The sequence below is a fragment of the Somniosus microcephalus genome, unplaced genomic scaffold (assembly GCF_052327205.1).
Source record: "Somniosus microcephalus isolate GS21.2 unplaced genomic scaffold, FLI_Smic_1.0 unresolved_chr9, whole genome shotgun sequence".
Taxonomy (NCBI): Eukaryota; Metazoa; Chordata; class Chondrichthyes; order Squaliformes; family Somniosidae; genus Somniosus; species Somniosus microcephalus.
The window spans coordinates 25,958,365-25,974,299 of NW_028225187.1; the positions used below are offsets into that span (position 1 = coordinate 25,958,365).

General features: G+C 41.8%; 1 protein-coding gene across 11 annotated transcripts in view; it reads right to left on the bottom strand.

The window, feature by feature from the left end:
• Positions 1–14,901: 14,901 nt before the first annotated feature.
• Positions 14,902–15,935, bottom strand: part of rbfox1l (RNA binding fox-1 homolog 1, like) — a 185,763-nt gene continuing 184,729 nt past the window's right edge. For 9 of the 11 annotated variants that reach the window (XM_085979663.1, XM_085979664.1, XM_085979659.1 and 6 more), the window contains one exon: positions 15,039–15,597. The gene's annotated coding sequence lies outside the window, so the exon portion shown is untranslated. Of the gene's footprint in view, positions 15,598–15,935 lie in introns of all 11 variants that reach the window. The other 2 variants (XM_085979658.1, XM_085979670.1) reach the window with 1 other exon arrangement.

Sequence of the window (15,935 nt, forward strand, 5' to 3'; positions counted from 1 at the left end):
CATGGAAGGAGTGGAAATAGAAATGGAGATAGATGTAGAAATACATATACAGTTAGAGATGGATAGATAGCATGATAGAGACGGACATATGTAGGAATAGAGTGAAAGGGGACAGAGGTAGACATAGAGATAGTGATAGAGATATAGATGGAGATAGAATTGTGATGGAGATAGAGGTACAGATAGCAATTGAGATAGAGGAAGAAATTTAGACATGGAGGGAAATACAGATGAGATAGATATAGAGATAAGGATACAGATACAGCTAGAGATACAGATAGATAGGGATAGAGCTAGAAATAGAGGTAGAGGTGGGGAAATTGGAGGCAGGGATTTAGATATATGGACACAGAGATAGAGATAGAGGTAGAGAAAGAGATAGAGATAAATAGAGATAGACATAGAGGTATGGAGATGGAAGTAGAGAAAGAGGTAGAGATAAAGCTAGATAGAGAATGAGAGACTTAGAGCTAGAGCAGTAGCGATAGAGATGGAGATAGATAGAGATACAGCTAGGGATAGATATCGCGATGGAGATAGAGGTAGAGACAGCAATTGAGATAGTTGAAGAAATTTAGATATGGAAGAAGATGGAGATAGTGATGGAAATATATGTAAAAAGAGAGATACAGACGGAGATGGAGATAGATATATAGAGAGAGATATAGATAAATATACAGATAGAGATAGAAATAGAGGAGAAAGAAGTAGAGATACATAGAGTGGAATGTGGGAGGAAGCCAGGAGTGCATTGGAATAGTCAAGTCTAGAGGTAACAAAGGCATGGAGGAGGGTTTCAGCAGTGGATGAGCTGAGGCAAGGGTGGAGACGGGCGATGTTACGGAGGTGGAAGTAGGCGGTCTTTGTTATGCTGCGGATATGTGGTGATATGTGGATATAAAGAGATAGAGATATAGAGGTACAGTCAGGCATGAAGATTGATAGAGTTAGAGATATAGATGGGTATGAATATAGCACTAGAGATAGAGGTAGAGGGGAGAGGTAGGAGATATGAAAGGAGATATAGACATAAATAGAAGTATAGATAGATTTACAGCTGCAGATAGGGACGGATACATATAGAGAGAGAGATGGAGATCGCTAGAGATAGAGGTAAAGTAGAGATAGCTGTAGAAATATAGATAGATATAGTCTTAGACAGAGATGGACATATTGATAGAGATAATTAATAGAGATGGAAATAGACATAGAGACAGATAGAGATAGAGATAGTGGTATTGATAGTTAAAGAGATAGAGATACAAATACAGAAAATGATGGGTAGAGAGAGATAGAAAAAAGCAATAGAGGTACAGATAGAGTTAGAGCTAGATAATGGACAAAGATAGAGATAAAATCGATTGAGATAGAGATAAATAGAGTTATAGTTATGGAGAGAGAGGTAGGGACAGAGGTAGAGAGCAAATGAGCTAGAGAAAGAGATTTATACATGGAAGGAGATAAAGATGGAGATACAGATACAGATAGATAGACATACATAGAGATTGTTATATTGATGGAGAAAAAGTACAGTTAGATAGAGATGTAAATAGATATAGAGATATAGATTGAGATAGAGGTAGAGATGCAGATAGAATTGGTGGAGATAGCAAAAGAGATGAGGACATATAGAGTTAGAGATGGAGATAGATAGGGATACAGATTGAAATAGAGAGGATGTGGGTAGAGATAGACTTAGAGATAGATATACTAATGGAGCTAGAGGTAGAGATAGAGGTAAATACAGCAATTCTTTTTAGATATGGATGGAGATGATAGAGATAGAGCCAGATATAAATAATAGATGGATATAGTTCTGGAGATAGGGTTACAGATAGAGGTAGAGGCAGAAATTGAGATAAAGGAAGACATTTAGACATGGAAGGAGATGGAAATAGAGATAGTGATGGAGATACAGATAGCTAAAGATAGAGATACATAGAGGTAGTTATACTGAGGGGGAAAAATAGAGTTAGATAGAGATGGAAATAAAGATAGTTACAGCTATGAAGATAGAGGTTGAGATAGAAGTAAAGACAGCAATTTTATTTAGATATAGAAGCAAATGATAGATGTAGGGATAAATAACACAAGTGGATACATTTCTGGACATAGGTGTAGAGATAGAGGAAGTCATTAGACGTGGATTGAGATGGAAATGGAAATAGTGATATAGATAGATAAAGGCAATATTGGTAGACAGTTAGATATGGATAGAGATAGATATAATGACAGGGATTTATAGAAATAACAGTAGATATTTACATACGAATAGAGATAGATTTGGATAGAAATATAGATAGTGATAGATGGAGAAAGAGACAGAGGTAGACAGGAAATAGAGATAGCAGTGCACATAGATGAGCTAGAGAGAGAGCTAGATTGATATAGAGATAGATTGATCTACAGCTAAAGATAGAGATATAGACATACATGTGGAGTTAGAGGTAGGGATGGATAGAATATAGGTAGTGATAGATTGAGAAAGAGAAAGAGGTAGATAGAAATTGGATTAGAGAGAGAGACAGATGGAGAGATAGAGATGGAGACAGAGCTAGATATTTGAGAGATGTGGATAGATAGGGATGAGATAGATAGAGATAGAAATAGAGCTAAATGTAGAGATCAGATAGAGATAGAGATAGAGATGTAGGTAGATATAGGGTTAGCTAGGGATAGACATGGGGATATAGATAGAGATAGACATAGATAGAGTTAGACATATATAGAGACAGATAGAGATATGGTTATGGAGATAATGGTAATGACAGAGTTAGAGACAGCAATTATACTTAGATATGGAAGGAGATGACAGAGATAGAGAGAGAGAGGTGTAAATAATAGATAGATATAGTTATGGAGATAGGTTTAAAGATAGGGGTAGAGGAAGCAATTGAGATAGAGGAAGATATTTAGACATGGAAGGAGATGGAGATAGTTTTAGAGATATACAGATAGAGATAGGGATACATAGAGCTATAAATACTGATGGAGAAAGAGATAGAGTTAGATAGAGATGGAAGGAGGTGGTAGAGATAGAGATCGATATAAGTAATGCAGATAGATATAGTTATGAAGATAGGTTAGAGATAGAGGTTGACGCAGCAATTGAGATAAAGGAAGATATCTAGACATGGAAGGAGATGGAGATGGAGATACAGATACAGATAACTAGAGATAGAGATACCTAGAGATAGTTATACTGATGGAGAAAAAAAGAGTTAGGCAGAGATGTAAATAGAGATAGAGATATTTTTATGGAGATAGAGGTAGAGATAGAAGTAAAATCAGCAATTGTATTTAGATATAGAAGCAAATGATAGAGGTAGGGATAAATAACACAAGTGGATACATTTCTGGAGATAGGTGCAGAGATAGAGGTAAAGACAGAAATTGAGATAGAAGAAGTCATTAGATGTGGATTGAGATGGAGTTAGAAATGGGGATAGTGATAGCGATAGATCAAAGGCAATATAGATAGTTCTGAAGAAAGGTCATCGACCTGAACTGTTAACTCTGTTTCTCTCTTCACAGATGCTGCCTGACCTGCTGAGTTTCTCCAGCATTTTCTGTTTTTATTTCAGATTTCCAGCATCTGCAGTATTTTCTTTTTGATTATAGATAGTCAGTCAGTTATGGAGAGGGATAGATATAATGATAGAGATAGATAGAAATAGCAGTAGATATTTACATATGATTAGAGGTAGATTTGGATAGGAATATAGATAGGGATAGATGGAGAAAGAGACAGAGGTAAGCAGGAAATAGAAACAGAGATAGCAGTGCAGATAGATGAGATAGAGAGAAAGATAGATTGATAGAGATAGATTGATCTACAGCTAAAGATAGAGATATAGACATACATGTGGAGTTAGAGGTAGGGATGGATAGAATGGATAGATTGAGAAAGAGAAAGAGGTAGACAGAAATTGGGATAGAGGGAGAGACAGATGGAGAGATAGTGAAGGAGAGAGATAGATAGAGATAGAGTTAGATTCTGAGAGGTGGATAGAATGGATAGATAGAGAAAGAGGTGTATAAAATTATGAGGGGCATAGATAAAGTGGATAGAAAGGGCCTATTTCCCTTAGCAGACAGGTCAGAAACCAGGGGGCACAGATTTAAAGTAAATGGTGGAAGGTTTAGAGGGGATCTGTGGGGAAATTTCTTCACCCAGAGTGTTGTGGGGGTCTGGAACTCACTGCCTGAATGGGTGGTAGAGGCAGGAACCCTAACCACATTTAAAAAGTCCTTGGATGTGCACTTGGGATGCTCTAACCTGCAGGGCTACGGACCAAGTGCTGGGAAGTGGAATTAGGCTGGATAGCTCTTTGTTGGCCGGCACGGACACGATGAGCCAAAATGGCCTCCTTCCATGCTGTAAATTTATATGATTCTATGATAGAGAGGAGATAGATAGAGATAGAGATGGAGCTAGGTGTAAGCTTCTTATAGAGATGGAGATAGAGATAGACATAAGGATATAGGGAGAGATAGACAGAGTTAGAGAAACAGAGAAAGAGATAGAGATATAATTATGGAGGTAGAGATACAGGCAGAGACAGCAACTGTGCTTATATATGGAAGGAGATGATGGGGGAGCTGGAGATTGAGATAAAGATATAGAGCGAGATTGAGATAAATAGAGATACAGCTAGGGAAATAGATAGAGCAGATATAAATAGAGTACGAGATTGAGATAGACAAAGATATATTGGTGGAGATGGAGAGAGAGAGATAGAGACAGCAATTGAAATAGAAGAGGAAATTTAGAGATGGAAGGAGATAGAGGTAGAGACAGAGATAGAGGTAGAGACAGAGATATAGGTAGAGACAGAGATAGAGGTAGAGGCAGGGATAGAGGTAGAGACAGAGGTAGAGACAGAGACAGAGATAGAGACAGAGATAGAGGTAGAGGCAGAGGCAGAGGTAGAGGCAGAGACAGAGGTAGAGGTAAAGGTAGAGGTAGAGGCAGAGACAGAGACAGAGACAGAGGTAGAGGCGGGGGCGGAGGCGGAGGCGGAGATGATGATAAATAGGGATAGAGAGACATAGACGGAGATGGAGTTAGAGACATAGACCGACATAGAGACAGAGATAGTTTGAAAGGGAGATTGAGATAGAGCTAAACAGAGAGGGCATTTGGCGATAGAGGTGATAGAGATATACATAAATCGATAGAGATAGAGAGAATGAGATAAAGAAATGGGAATACTGTTACAGACAGAGCTAGATACAGAAACTGAGTTGGAGATAGAGTTGCCAATAGAGATAGAGACAGTGATAGAGAGAGAGAGAGAGGGAGAGACAGAAATAGAGACAGATAGAAATAAAAGAAATAGATAGAGACAGATGGAGATAGAGCGAGATATAGGGATGGGGATAGATGTAGTGACAGAAATTTAAAAAGAGGGCGAGGGTTGGAGATCGATACAGAGAGAGTGAAAGCTAGAGATAGACATAGAGAAAGACATAAAGATAAAGGTTGAGATAGGCAGTAATATAGTACAGATGGAGATGGATACTGATAGAGGTAGAGTTATTTAGATATGGATAGAGATTGCAACAGAGAGAGGGGGAGAGGTGGATTGAGATAGAGGAGGTGTAACTGACAGATAGAAAGAGATAGATAGAGATAGAGAAAGATATAGAGATGAGAATAGAGGTAGAGACAGATATTCAGAAAGAGAGTTGGAGATAGAGATGGATAAAGATGAGATAGAGGTATTAACAAAATGAAGATTAAGATAGAGATAGCGATAAAGAAAGAGATAGGAATAGAGAAAGTGATAGAGAGGTATAGAGATGCTATGGATAGATACAGAGAGATAGAGAAATAGAAATGTTGATAAAGGTAGAGACAGAAATTGAGAATGAGAGGGAGAAAGATAGTTAGAGCGAAAAATAGATAGAGGTAGCAATATAGAGGTAGAGATATAGGCCTAGAAATTGGGTATAGCCCCGCTTGGGGCGTTAGAATTGGCGCAGCGCAAAGTTTATAGCCAGACGCAACTTATCGCCACCTGGCGCGATATTGGGTTGCATCGCCCCTGAAGGTGATTGAGTCGCGAATTCAGGCATTACACGGGGCTCCTAAGGCGCTAAACTTCCGGCGCAACCCAATATCGGAGCGGACGGGCGCAGCGCAGATGCTCTCAATTACCGATGACCACGAGACTTCCAGGCACCGGCCAGCTCTTAAAGGGGTGGGTCAGTCAGCTTCAGCATCCACACTCTGCGCCTTGCAGGCCTCAGAATCGGCGCAGGCCCTTCTCTGGTGCTAAAAACTTGGAGCAGATGGAGAAGGTGAGACAGAGAGCAGAGCGCTTCACCAATGAGGCTCTGGAGCAATTGGTGGCCGCAGTGGAGCACCGGCGAGATGTTCTCTACCGACGAGCTTGGAGGGGTGTATGCCAGAGAGTCAACTCCAGCAGCATAGTGACCAGAAGCCCTGTCCAATGCAGAAAGAAATTCAACGATCTCACTCGGGTCGTGAGTGTGAGTGTTGTTTCTGCAAACTTCTGCATCCCTTCATTTGCACCTGACCTTATGGCTACAGGGTGGGCTGTGCCCCATTGGCCATCTGCCAGCAAGCACCCATGGCCCTTTCTGGGCACACACATGCACATTTGACTCAAGCCGTCATGTAAGGGCTCTTGCACCATGGGGGGCATGAGATGATCACTCAGGGCATCATGTCACATAACTTCCCCTCCTTTCCCCTGCAGTCCAAGCTGGCGAGGATTGGCAAAGACCAGCTTCGCACCAGTGGAGGACCTCCACAAGTGGTCACTCTCACGGATCTCGAGGAGAGAGTCCACCAGATTCTTGGAGGACGTCTGAGTGGTCCTGTAACCACTGCAGATGCCGACCACATTGTCGACAGCGATGGTAAGGTTCTCACCTTTTACAACTGTCTCCTTCCACTTGTTCCCCCCGCCAGCATGCTTTCTCACTGTGGACCCATGTCATAGCCTTCCCGCAATCTGGCATCCCTTGCTGCCCAGCTGTCCTTTTGCTAAAGCCACACTTCCACCTCCCTGCTTTCAGATGCTGCATCACCAGCTCGGGAGCCGGGCCCTCAAGCTGCCAGTGCCAGTGCCTCCGAAGGCTCAATGAGAAAATTACTGTCCAACAGAAGGTCAGGAACTCTCTACAGCAATGATCAGATTGGCTAGCCCAAATGGCTGCAGCTTTTATACTAGTGCTGTCCCCTTTAAATAGCGCCCCCCGAGTCTGAGAAGGGCCTGGGAACGCTCCATCCAACTGTCACTAATAGCGCCAGGCGGAAAGGTTGTGGGCGCCACCGAATATCCGGTCCAGGGCGCCAAAAAGGCATTGCACACTGAAATGACATCATGATCTGCCTGCACCCACGGGCGCGCGCAAAGAGTTAGCGCCGGCGCTAAAAGGATACTCAATATGGGAGGTGGCGCTATATTCACTGCACCCGCCCGAAAATTGGGTAACGCCCCAATTCTCTGGCTCTTTAGGTGCTAATCGCTGGTGCTACCAACCGAATTTCTAGGCCATAGAGAGATAGAGATAGAGGTTGTTATTTTGATATGACTAATGATAGAGAGAGAGATAGCAATACAGAGAGTTAGCATTGATAGTGATAGATACCATTAGATAGAGACAGAGACAGAGATTGAGATGGGGATAGAGGTAAAGACAGAGGTAGAGCCAGAAATTGAGAAAGAGGGAGAGAGAGAGAGATGGAGATGGATATAGAGATATAGATAGAGACAGAGGTAGTCATAGAGATAGAGTTTAAAATAGGAAAATATATAGAGACTGACAGCAATTGATAGTGATAGAGATAGAGTTAAGGATGGAGGTAGAGAGAGAGAGAGAGAGGGAGATAAAGATGTTAGAGATAGATACAGTTAGATAGATATAGAGAGAGTGATATTGAAAGGTAAAGACAAAAGTAGAGCCAGAAATTGAGAAAGAGGGAGAGAGATGGAGATAGATATCGAGATAGCTAGATAGATATAGGGAGAGAGAGGTGTATATAGAGATAGAGAGGTGAATATAGATATAGAGATTGAAATAGACAGAGATATAGAGACAAACAGGGATTGATAGCGAGAGATTGAGAGGGATAGAGATAGATACAGATAGATAGAGAGACATAGAGATGGGGATAGAGGTTGAGAAAGAAGGAGAGAGAGCTGGAGATAGACAGGGAGAGAGTGATAAAGTGAGACAGAAATGACAGAGATAGTTACAGATGTAGAAGGGACAGAGGTAGAGACAGAGATGGAGATAGAGACACATATAGAGATTGAGATTGAGATAAACAGAGAGATAGAGACAGATAGAGATAGAGTTAAACATAGAAGTTGTTATTTAGATATAGATAGAGATAGCGAGAGAGAGAGCGAGAGATAGAGAGGGGTAGAGACAGGTCGAGATGATAGAGATCGATACAGATTGATAGAGCTAGGGATAGATATAGATATGGAGTTAGAGGTAGTGACAGATATGGAGGAAGAGATTTCAAGATAGAGATGAAGATAGCGATGGAGATAAGGATAGAGATGGCGATAGTGAAAATGATAGAAATGGAGATAGAGGTAAAGAAATATGAAGATGATAAGAGATAGACACAGAGAGTTATAGAGACAGGGATAGAGGTAGAGACAGAAATTGAGGAAGAAAGGGAGAGAGTTGGAGAGAGATAGAGATATCAATAGATGTAGAGATTGAGATAACCATAGAAGTCATTATTTATATATAGACAGATATAGTGATAGAGATTATAGAGATAGATACAGAGAGAGAGCAATATTGAGAAGGGGATAGAGGTAGAGACAGGTGTACAGACAGATATTAAGAAAAAGAGTTGGAGATGGAAATGAAGATAGAGATAGCATTAATAGAAATAAAGGTAGAGATAGATATTAAGAAAAAGAGGGCTAGATAAAGTTGGAGTTAGAGATGATAGAGATAGACATAAATAGATAGAGGTAGCAAGAAAGAGATTTAGAGATGGGGATAGAGGTAGAGACAGAGGTAGATACAGAAATTGAGAGAGAGGGAGAGACAGGGTTGGAGATAGAGACAGAGGTAGAGATAGATATAGATATAGAGATAGATATAGAGACCGAGATATGTGTAGCGCTATAGGCAGAGAGAGAGATAGAGACAGAGATAGAGACAGAGATAGAGACAGAGATAGAGGTAGAGATAGAGAGATAGACAGAGATAGAGATAGAGAGATAGATATAGATATAGATATAAAGATAGATATAGAGACAGAGATATGTGTAGCAATATAGGTAGAGACAGAGATAGAGGTAGAGATAGAGGTAGAGGTAGAGGTAGAGATAGAGATAGAGACAGAGACAGAGACAGAGACAGAGACAGAGACAGATGTAGAGATAGAGTTAGAGATAGAGGTAGAGATAGAGGTAGAGACAGAGATAGAGATATAGAGATAGACAGAGATAGAGATAGAGAGATAGATATAGATATAGAGACAGAGATATATGTAGAGATATAGGTAGAGACAGAGGCAGAGACAGAGATAGAGGTAGAGACAGAGATAGAGGTAGAGACAGAGATAGATGTAGAGACAGAGATAGATATAGAGACAGAGGTAGAGGTAGAGATAGAGATAGAGATATAGAGATAGACAGAGATAGAGATAGAGAGATAGATATAGATATAGATATAAAGATAGATATACAGACAGAGATATGTGTAGCAATATAGGTAGAGACAGAGATAGAGGTAGAGATAGAGGTAGAGGTAGAGGTAGAGATAGAGATAGAGACAGAGACAGAGACAGAGGTAGAGACAGAGTTAGAGATAGAGGTAGAGACAGAGATAGAGATATAGAGATAGACAGAGATAGAGATAGAGAGATAGATCTAGATATAGAGACAGAGATATAGGTAGAGACAGAGGCAGAGATAGAGATAAAGACAGAGATAGAGGTAGAGACAGAGATAGAGATAGAGATAGATGTAGAGACAGAGATAGATATAGAGACAGAGGTAGAGGTAGAGATAGAGATAGAGATATAGAGATAGACAGAGATAGAGATAGAGAGATAGATATAGAGACAGAGATATAGGTAGAGACAGAGGTAGAGACAGAGGTAGAGACAGATATTGATAAAGAGAGGGGCAGAGAGAGTGTGTTGAAGATAGAGATGTAGGTATTAATTGAAGTAGACATAGACATAGAGGTAGACATAGATATAGAGATAGAGGGGTTTGAGATAAATCATGATAGATATTTAGATATGGATAGAAATAGCGATGGATATATCGTTAGCTATTTACATATGGATAGTGATAGAGACAAATAAAGATAGCGATAGATGGAGAAAGAGGCAGACAGAAATTGAGATAGAGGGACAGGGAGATGAGGGAGCGAGATAGACATGGAGTTAGTTATCAAGAGACAGAGATAGATAGTGAGAGCGATATATTGATAGAGATATAGTTGAGATAGAAAAAGAGATCGAGATGGATAGATAGAGATAGAAAGATATAGAAATTGGGATAGAGGTAGAGACAGAAGTAGAGACAGGAGTTGAGAAGGAGAGGGAGAGAGAGACAGTTAGATAGAGAGATATAGAGATAGAGATAGAGGTCATTATTTTAATGTAGAATAGGCGACAGAGAGAAAATGAGAGGTAGAGATGATAGAGATAGATGCAGATAGAGAGAGAGCGCTATGGAGAAGGCAATAGAGACAGACAGATATTGAGAAAGAGACTTCAAGATGGAAATTAAAATAGAGATAGAGATAATAATTGAAATAAGAGATAGAGATAGTGATAGATATAGAGATGATGGAGGTAGATGCAGAGAGATATTGACATGGGAACAGAGGTTGAGACTGAAATTGAAGGCTAGGGAGAGAGTGATTTGGAGCTAGAGATGGAGATATAGAGACAGAGATTTAGCTAGATATATTTCTAGAGATATAGAGATGGGACAGAGATACAGTTAGAGATAGAGGTCATAGAGATGGAGATATGGATAGAGAGAGAGAGAGGTAGAGATGATAGAGATAGATAGAGATAGAGAGATATATAGAGATGGAGATAGAGGTAGAGACAGAGGTAGAGACACATCTTATTAAAGAGAGTTAGAGTTAGAGATGACAATAAGGATAATGAAAGAAGTAGAGAGTGATATTGATGATAGGGATAGATACAGAGAGATTTAGAGAGAGAGTTGCAGATAGTGATATAGATAGAGATATTGATAGAGATGGGGGTACCCCAGTGGCCGCCTGTTATACGCCCCGCACTACACTCAGTTCAATTGACTTCAATAGTACTGAACATAGGGCGGGCATGTAACAGGTGGCCCATGCGCTAACGCCTATGAGGCGCCGATGATGAAGATGACTTCTACTTCATTCATTGATATCGAGTGCAGCAAAGTAAGTTCGCTGCGGGTATCATTTTAAATGTACGGAGATAAAAACAGGCGAATCATTAGAGAAATCTGACAGTGGTAAAAAAAAATGTCACACGCTTCACGCCCTGCGTCCAGTATTCACCTCAATACAACTGAATATCAGGCTGCCGCTGAGATTCCGCCCGCCTTTGCGCCAGCTCCCAAGTCAAATTTTCACCCCCATTACCTTGTAAATATGAGGCCAGGGTACTGAAATTGAGATAGATAGAAGACGAAAACAGGAAGAGACATTCATCTGAGTGCAGCGCTGGTGTGGCGGGGCATGACGCTGGTGGATGTATGGGCACAGTTTGCATGTATCATTTTCAATACAGATTATAACATGGTAGACTTTCAGCTTGTCAACCTGGACATGGTGCTGGCATTGTGCGTCGGAAATGCGTCTTGGGCGCTCACACAACAGTAGATGCCCATCTCAAGATGGTAGACGCCCATCTCAATATTCCCTTCCATTGAAGTCTAGGCCCTGTATTTTCCGATGCCTATGGGTGAAAACTGGCACTTCTTGACAGATCTGACACCTGCTCTGGAGAAGGTCCTTTGCGGGGGGGGGGAAGAGAGGGGGGAGAGTTCCGCATTCTGCAGAATCTCCGTCCGCTGAAATAACTTAAAAATCTGGCGTAAGAGTTGAAAAAAAAGTTGAAAAAATAATTTTTCACTCATTTATAATTTAAAAATACTTTTGAAAAAAGGTACGTTTATTTTTAGCCCCATCGGGCCCAGAAATGACGTCCGCAGCCCTCCCGCCGGCGATTTGGAAAAATCTCCGCCTGCACCGGAGGGCTCCCGGGAGCGCAGAATGCCGATGCTGGGCCTCCTCAAACTGCCGGTGCGCAGGGCCCCCGCGTATCCCAGGGGCGCAGGTAGTTCGCAGCGTCCCTGGGATCACGTGGGCCATGGGGAGCCAATCGGAGCAGGGAATCTCCATTCATAGATTTGACAAGGAAGACCTGTCAAATCTATGAATAGAGATCAGCCCCAAAATATAAGTAAAACTTCAATTAAATTTTTTTTTAAACATCACATTTTTAAAATGACTATAAATTACATAAATTAACTATTTTAAATTTTTGGAAAAAAAGATTAAAGTTTTTAACGGGGCGAAAAATAAACTTAACTTTCTTTAAAGTATTTTCAAATGATAAATCAGTGGAAACATTTTTTTTTTTTACTTTCTTCAACTGTTAGCCTGGTAAAAGCAGGCCTTGCGCCTGCTCTTCTAGGCACAGCGGTTTCCGACTTACCTGCACTGAAGCAACTGTGAAAGAAACGGAAGTTCCAGCCGTATGCGCAGCCTCTCCGGTGCAGGCATTTGGCCTGTGAAGCCCTTTCTTCACAGAACGGAAGTTCCGGTTTCCAGCGCATGCGCAGTGCATGCCTAAAACTGGCACTTCCGTTGTCCCTATGGGTGAGTACCCAGCGCGTGCACACCCATAGGGACCGGAATTTATGGCCCATTTAATTATTCTTTTCAAAAAATTAAATTTTATATACATTTTTTTTTAATCACGTTTTTAAAATGAGTTAAAATTACATTAAATTAAATAATTTAACGTTTTAGTGTCTTTTTTCCATGATCCCCATTCACACTTTTGACAGGTCGATCTGTCAAACGTATGAAGGGGGATTCCCTTCTTTCATTGGCTCCCTATGGCCCACGTGATCCCAGGGACGCTTGCGAACCGCCTGCGCCCCTGGGATACGTGGGCCCCTGCGCATTTCAACTGTAGAGAGGCCCAAGTGTGGAAATGGCCACACCTCAGGAGCCCGCGGGTAAGGGCGTAGATTTTTTTCCCCGATAGGAGTCATCCGCATGCCGGGTACCTCCTATCGGAAATTACGGGCAATGGAATTGAGCATCAGACGGCCAGGGCAGCATCCGTGGAGAGAGTAACAGAGTCAATGTTTCAGGTCGATGACCTTTCGTCAGAACTGAGAAAAAAGCAGGAACTGGAGAGCAAGTTTAGGGGCTGGGAAAAGGGGGAGGGGATGCAAGAACAAAAGGGAAGGTCAGAGATAGGGTAGAAAGCAGGAGAGATTAAGAGACATTAAGAGATATTCAAGGCGAGAGGAGGTGGTAATGGGACAGGTTAAGGAACAAAGGGTGGCTCTAGATGAAGTGTGGATTGCGCTGGCAGAATGAAGGACAGCTGCCGTGTGGGAGGGAAGAATAAAAGGCACAAACAAAAAGTGTGGATTTTTCTCCATGGATGTTGCCTGGCCTGCTGAGTTTCTCCAGCGTTTTCTGTTGTTATTTCGGATTTCCAGCATCCGCAGTATTTTGCTATCGTACTGAGTATCAGACGGGCTGTGTAAGGGATGGACAATGCGCCACCACACACTTTGTGGATGGAACACCCATGAAAGACACGCCCACTGCCATCAGAATTTCAAATCAGGCTGTTTCTCTGATGGGCGGCCAGTTAAAAATTTACCCCAGAGCTCAGAAATGGGGACAGAGAGAGCGAGAGGGGGAGATAAAGATGAAACATAGAAACATAGAAGATAGGAGCAGGAGAGCCCCTCGAGCCTGCTCCACCATTCAATGAGATCATAGCTGATCATCCAAATTCAGTACCCTGTCCCTGCTTTCTCCCCATATCCCTTGATCCCCTTAGCCTTAAGAAATATATCTAACTCCTTCTTGAATATATTTAATAAATTGGCCTCAACTGTCTTCTGTGGTAGAGAATTCCATAGGTTCACCACTCTCTGGGTGAAGAAATTCCTCCTCATCTCAGTCCTAAATGGCTTACCCCTTATCTTTAGACTGTGACCCCTGGTTCTGGACTCCCCCGCCATCGGGAACATCCTTCCTGCATCTAGTCTGCCTAGTCCTGTTAGAATTTTATAAGTTTCAATGAGATCCCCTCTCATTCTTCTAAACTCTAACGAATATAAGCCTAATCGACCCAATCTCTCCTCATATGTCATTCCTGCCATCCCAGGTGTCAGTCTGGTGAATGTATACAATACTCAAGGTGTGGTCTCACCAAGGTCCTGTACAACTGCAGCAAGACATCCTTGCTCCTGTACTCGAATCCTCTCGCTATGAAGGCCAGCATACCATTTGCCTTCTTAACCGCCTTAATGCACCTGCATGCTTACCTTCAGCGACTGGTGCACAAGGACACCCAGATCTCGTTGCACTTCCCCTTTTCCCAATCTATTGCCGTTCAGATAATGATCTGTCTTCCTGTTTTTGCCACCGAAGTGGAGAACCTCGCATTTATCCACATTGTACTGCATCTGCCATGCATCTGCCCAATCGCCCAACCTGTCCAAATCCTACTGGAGTTTTGCGGCATCCTCCTCACAGCACACACGCCCACCCAGCTTTGTGTCATCTGCAAACCTGGAAATGTTACATCTAGTTCCCTTGTCTAGATCATTAATAAATGTTGTGAATAAAGTCGGGTCCTAGCACCAATGAACACAAGTGGAGTTAGTGGCAGGTCAGACAGAGGTAGCTGCATATATAATTTTAAGTATAGAGGCAGAGGACTGTAGAAAAGGTTTAGCATTAGCTGCACGTTTCCCCTTAAATATAGAAGCAGAAGATGAGACAGGTACAGATAAAAGTATTGATACAGTTCAACGTCTCATTTTAAATACAGAGTCAGAGGATGAAATAGATACAAGTGAACATAGACAGTTCTATCAATTGAAATACAGAGGCAGAGCACTGAGAGAGATACAGGCAGAAATATAGAGACAGCTTTACATGCTATTTTACATACGGAGGCAGAGGAGTAGATAGATACAAGGTAGGTGCATAGAGAAAGGTACAGATTAGGATGTCGAAATAGTCACACATCTCAACGCAGGAGGAGCTAGGCAGCAGATAGACATCGAAAAAGACATGACTGTAGATAAAGCGTTGAATAGAGGTTCGCAATCATATTTCAGTGTAGACACACAGAGAGACAGAGAGAGAAAATGTCAGTTTAATTACAGGCTTCAATAGATAAAAGACGGAGAGGTGCAACTCGTCTGAAGAAACTAGACGTTCGAGGTAGATAAAGGAGGAGAGTGAAGGAGAGAGCGAGGTGCAAGTGTCGAGTCAAACCCAGTGGTGATCCGTTGAGGGACATTCGCGTTGGCCTGCGATTGAGAGGACTGTAAACCTTCACTTGAACGTAGGCTTCTGGTGGGACAGGAACATATAGAATTGGTCAGAGTATGGGGGGGTATCTATCAACTTCCATGCAGTCAGTGGAAAGGAGAATCGAGCATCTAACGGGACAATCGATGCGATGCTATCGGTCTTACTCCCCCTCCGATCTTCAAAGTTACCCCGGGGAGAGAGAGAGAGAGAAAGAGCTGCTGACATTTATTTCAATACAGACAGGTGGATTAATACCGATACCAGTAAGGGCCAATTTTAACATGGCCTGCCTAGCAGAATCGTCAGTTCTACACCCAGTTGGTAAGTTGAAAAGCTACCACTAGTCCTCCCCTACAGTTCCTTGAATTGAATGTCCC